The sequence below is a fragment of the Trichosurus vulpecula genome, chromosome 7, assembly GCF_011100635.1.
Source record: "Trichosurus vulpecula isolate mTriVul1 chromosome 7, mTriVul1.pri, whole genome shotgun sequence".
Lineage (NCBI taxonomy): Eukaryota > Metazoa > Chordata > Mammalia > Diprotodontia > Phalangeridae > Trichosurus > Trichosurus vulpecula.
Genome location: NC_050579.1, coordinates 170,161,708 through 170,167,546, shown reverse-complemented (window position 1 = coordinate 170,167,546; position 5,839 = coordinate 170,161,708). Strand labels below are relative to the sequence as shown.

The following is a 5,839-nucleotide window of genomic DNA, read 5'->3' as shown; positions in this document are numbered from 1 at the left end:
TAAGATAAAATGATTTCTTTTTCTTCCAGTAATTTTATGATTCAGAATGCTTTATTGATGTTTTTATTTAAGCATTTTTTATTATTTTAAAATCAATTTTAAAAGATTTAAAATCTATTTAAAATTCTTAAAATATATTTCATATTTTAAAAGACAATATTTTGACAAGCAAAAAAATACTTCATACCTCCTATTACCTTGATGTCATAGGATGTACTAATTAACATACATCTAAGTTCACAGTTTGTAAAGCACTTTCCTTAGAACTCTGTGAGGGAGGTGGTACAAAATGAGGAAACTAAGGCCTGGAGAAATGCAGTGACTTATCTAGGGTCAAGTGGCTACTGTGAGTCAGAGACAGGAACCTAGGCTTTCTCCCTTCCAACTTCATTCTTTTTACAAATAGATTTGTCACTTTTTTTTTACCATGAATATTGGAATAGGGACTACCCACTCTTCTCCAGTTGTTTTATCAGTTGTACCCCCAAATCTGTTGGATGTACCAAGATTCTGAAATCTTTTGACCTACGTCTTATGATAATTGAAAATTTAAATGTGTATGAGGAATGTGTAGGGGGCAATATACTAACTTCAATCCTCCTTGCAAGTTATTCTAGTTAAAAGATAATTGAAATCATCTCTCATGCTTAAGTGTCTCAGGGGACTAAAGGCTTGGGCCTGTTGAAATTACTTTCTGGTTGCTTGAGTACAAAATTGCCACAAGAAACTTTAGGTCAGGGGTGGGGAACCTGAGGCCTCAAGGCAAGGGCTGCACTTGAGTACCTAGAGGGCCACATGTGGCCTTGAGGCTTCATGTTCCCTACCCCTGCTCTAGGCACTCTCTGATGTTTGGCTGGTGGACCACCATGGGAATCTTAGAGGCAGGGGAGCTTCATTCAGCTGAATTAATTCTCAGTGTCTCCAGTTCATATCCTTGTTGGATATCCTTCCTGTGCTATGGCTAAGGAAATCTCTTTGTTTACTGTTGAATGACTAATGAGTATTCTATTTTATTGGACTATATCTAGTTCTATTTAAAATTGTCTATTAGCATTTGAGATTTCATCATTACAGGGGCTCCAGGTAGAGAACTTTTACCAATGTACATCTCTGCAACTTATAGTCATAGAATTGTCTCTTTGCGCTAAGACCCATAGTTCACCTCGTTTATTATCCATACTTCCTAAATTTGTGTATAGACATCTAAGGAAATGGTTTTATTGCTCACTCTTCTCAGTATAGTCTTTTAGGAGTCATTGCATTTTATTTCTCTATGTTATACTCGCTACTAATTCTCTGTAGTAGATGACTTGGCTGATATATGTTGGCCATTATCTTCCTCCTTGTCCATTTTCAGGTTGCTCTCAAGAACTTACCAATCCATATTTTAAGTCATGATCCACAGAGCCTAATTTCATTTTTCTTTCTTTAAAAATATTTTATTTTTTTCAATTACATGTAACACAACTTTTAACATTTAAAAAAATTTTGAGTTTCAAATTCTCCCCTTCTCTCCTCTCCTTGAAAAGGCAAGCAATTTGATGTAGGTTATACATATGCAGTTATGCAATATGTATTTCCATATTAGTCATGTTGTGGAAAAAAAAGACATCTCCCCCCAAGAAAAACAAAGGCTTTTTTTTACATCACAACTTAAATATATATATATTTAAAAGGAATAGCAACTCATATATAATAGATCTGCAGTTTGAAAATATAGAACACTTCACAAATTTGCATATCATCCTTGTGTAGGGGCCATGATAATCTTCCCTGTATCATTCCAATTTTAGTATATGTGCTGCCAAAGCAAGCACCCAAATTTCATTTTTTAGAAATCAACTCCTAATCTAGTTCACTTCCTAAATCTGACTTTTACTTCAATTAGCAGCAATATTGGAATACCACCTGTGCACTTAAAATCTTTAGTTTCTTGCTATTGATTTTCCAGTCCCTATTTTGTAAATAATTTATAATCAGTTTTCTACTTTTTACAGTCTATTCCTTGTGAGTTGAAGATGCTAAGGCCCAACTTAATTTCTGATTCTATTCTGTGTAAAGGAAGATAATGACAATTAAGTTCATTGCCTAGTCCTTGTTTTGTTCCTTTGTTGTTTCTGCAAATTCAGCTGTGACTCCCTGTGTAACCTTGACCCCCAAGACTCTGCTGGCCTAGGCTGACATAGCAGAGCAATCCTCATGTAAGATTAGGGTAACATGTCAGCTCTGTTGGTTGTGCGTGCAAGCAAGCTTTTAACTTTTTTTTTCCGTTACCATTGTATTCAAGTAGCACATTCTTTACGAATGTGTTACTTCCCGAGTATTTTCTAGTAAAACTATCTTTGGGATTACAATTCAGGATTGGAGCTACCCGAATCAAGTGTGAGCCTTGTGGGAAGCAGCAGGTACTAGGTATAACCCACACCAGCTGTAGTATAGCAGTGAGCACTTCAGCGCTGAAACAAATGCAAATGAGATGCACTTGGCCATCCAACAATGATGAAATAACATTTCAGTTGTAAATGAGTTTTCTCTGTTTGATGTAAACAGAATGAAATGTATTTTGTAGGAAGACCTCAGTGACCTTGGAAGGTAGCTGAATTCATTTTATGACTCTGCAGATATTTCTGACATTTTTGTTACTAGTTATTATATATCTTGTGATCTAACCAACTCATGGGTCTTATTAGCTCAGGAAAAATGTCCACGGTAGTCTGCAGAGTGAGGTTTTGATAACTGTTGGCCTGATTCGGTAGATGGAACTGAGGGTAGAGGGTTAGGAAATTGGGTTTTCCAGCTCTGCCTTTGACATACTAGATGGGACCTCCCCTTCCCCGCATATCCTCAAATTGTAAGTGTACTAAAGCAAAATGATAGCTGTGTTGACTACTTACCTATTGTACTAGCAGATATTTGATCTCGTCAATGTGGTTATTCCTTCCAAAGAGGCAGACTACATACAACTCATCCATGTTTGCTCAATTTAACTCTTGTCCATGTCCTCCTAGAAATCTGACACAGGGATTCCATCCAATCCACTGGGGATTTTCCTCAAATTCTCTTGCCATTGAAAGGATGTCAATGGACTCTCCCTTCTTCTACCTTGTGACCAGCCTATCTTCCTTCACTCACATATTTCTTTGATGACAAGACACATCATGTGTTTCTTCGTAATTTCTTGTCTGCAGTGTGTTGCAGCCCGCAAACATCTGTATCATGCCTCCCCTCCACCCTCTGGGTGATTCTCAACTTTAATTCTTCAGAGGTGATAGTACTCTGACTCAACCACACACTATCAAATGTATATTGGCATAAAATGATGACATTTCATTGCGGAGAGAAGCTGTGGAGTCATAACAAAACTTTACAGTTTCCCAAAGACAATCCCCCCTTCTTTCCTTCTGTTTAATTCTGGCCTTACTTCAGTTTCCATTTTCAGCACCACTTTGAGCATTGATCCCTCAGTATTCTCAAAATGGTGTTGCCTTCAGAATGAACTTGCATTGGTTATGCTTGGTCTAATTCAACTGCTTTTCCCTTTTTGTTTTCTTTAATGCTATTTCCATTTCCTTTATGAATACATTTGGGAAAGTGAAGTTATTTGTGTTTTACTAGGTGTAAAGTCAATGCGGAATAAGATCTTCCCCACCCATTATCAATAGGCCTCATGTGGAGCCCATTAAGGGAAGCTTGCTGGCTTGTAGGAAGGCTTACACACTTTTTGTTAATTTCTAATTAGGCACTGAGCCTATTAGCTGAAAGAGTATATATTCTGAGAGGTGAGTTTTTTGCTTTGGGGGCTCATTTACAAGAAGGATCTTGTGATTCCCTGGTGGAGATTCTGAGTGGCTGTGTGTTCAGAGCTTTCCCCGACTGCTCAGAGGTAATGGCTCTTTTGATCCAGTGATATACATATACATATACATATATATGTATATATATACATACACATACATACCACACACACATACATGTATACACATATATACATACATGTATACACAACACATACATACATGTGTATATATATGTATATAAAAAACAGTTTTGCTTTGATTCAGGCAACAGAGCTCTGTCTGTTGGTCTTTATTTTTCTTCTCTGTATTTTTTTTCTGTTTAATTAAAGAATATTATTGACTCCTGAAATAGCTATCTTTCCTTAAAAAGGTAGATAAAAGAACCTGCACCAGCAGCCAGTAATGGCATGCCAGTGTGGTTGCCATTACACTAGGAATATGTTTTATATTGTCAGTAAGACTTTAAGTACCTTTTTGTAAAGATCCAACATAGTACTATGCATGTAAGTCCTCAATGGATTTTTTTAAATTGATTGATTGGGCACTTTTTGAATTTCCTAAACTCCTAGGCACAATGTCAAAGCACCTTTTTCAGAAGTATCAGGCTACATCAGAGCCGTACTAGGCATTTATTTTGACTGAAATGCACACTCCGCACTTTTCCAGGGATAGTATCATAAGAAGCCCACTGTACTTAGAACCTCTCCATGGTAGCTGGGCTGCATGACAATGGTCACTACCTACTTTTGGTGGTAATCTGACCCTAGTTCTAGATTCCACTAGACTAGAGTACAGGGATGAGTGTAATAAAGAATAACTTTCCCAAAGTTATCTAGCTCTGAAGCCCCCTGGATCCTCTAAATATGGGCCCCTGGGAAGAGGCAGTAAGTTGGCTCAGAAAGGGGTAAGCCCCATCTGCAAATGCAGCTCCTGTATTCTTGCCTGCCCTCTGGTCTTTGGGGGCTGGAACATAGACTTGTTAGACTCAGCAAGGCAGCTGACAGCCTGGAGTTAGGGAAACCAGCCAGCAGGTCTCTGCTTAAGGGTTATGAACCCTGGAACGTGGTTTTTAAGAACCAAGTAGTTATTGGATTTTTACATAACCCTTTCTGTTCTCTTTGGTTGCCAGAGTATCAATTAGAGTTGTTCTGCAGGAGTATAATTACCTTTTCTACAATTTATATTAAGAGCACTTCATTCATTCGCATCAATCAGGTTTGAGCAGGTCATTATTTTTATTGATTTTAGTAGTGTGTCTTCCTAATAAAACTACTAAGATTTCTATAGCCTTTTATTTTATTTTTATCTGCTTAATTCTAGAACAATTAATTTTTTTATCATCTTATTTTGTATCACATTAATTTCTGAATATAACCTCCCCTCCATACCCATTGAGACTTCCCTGGTAACAATGATTCGAAAAGGGAGAAAAAAGTAGTTCAATAAAACTAACTAATATATTGACTGTGTCTGACAGCACATGTAATGTTCCATTACCTGAAGTCCCAGTTCTACAATGGACTATGAGAAATGATTATTAATAACCAATGATTTGGAGAGATCCAGAGTTACCCCTAAAGTACTCTTTTCAAAGCTCAGTTTCTGAAGGTTGAACTAATTTTCTCCTCAATCCTGGTCAGACCCCATCCAACCTTACAAGGAATCTAATGTAAGGTGACTTTCTGCCCATTGTGTTCCACTCAAGCAAGTTTGGGTGGAGGTAGATTCTTTGTCTAGATTGCCCAAGTCTGGGGCTGGTCTGGGTATAGAGATAGTCTCTTTGTCCAAGAGTGACAGGATGTCATTCTCCCAGCCCCACATTGGAGTAAACCCACTTTTCTTTGTAAAGTCCATCTTTTATTGTTAGCCAATCAGAGTTGATTGCTACCCTTAGGAATACCCACTCTTTCAAGGTCATACTGTGAGCCCATTGCCATGATTCATCTTTGGGTCCAAGAGAGAGATGGCCAAATGACCATTCATTTTATTAACAAAATTCTAGTATTAATAAAATGACTAATTACCCAGAAAATATGTCTCTC

The 5,839-nt window shown here is 37.5% G+C and overlaps 1 non-coding gene across 1 annotated transcript; it reads right to left on the bottom strand.

Annotated features, from left to right (window-relative positions):
- Positions 1-1,710: 1,710 nt before the first annotated feature.
- Positions 1,711-1,817, bottom strand: LOC118858897. Its single transcript, XR_005011015.1, has one exon. It is a non-coding gene; the product is annotated as a U6 spliceosomal RNA (small nuclear RNA).
- Between the last annotated feature and the right edge of the window lie 4,022 nt (positions 1,818-5,839).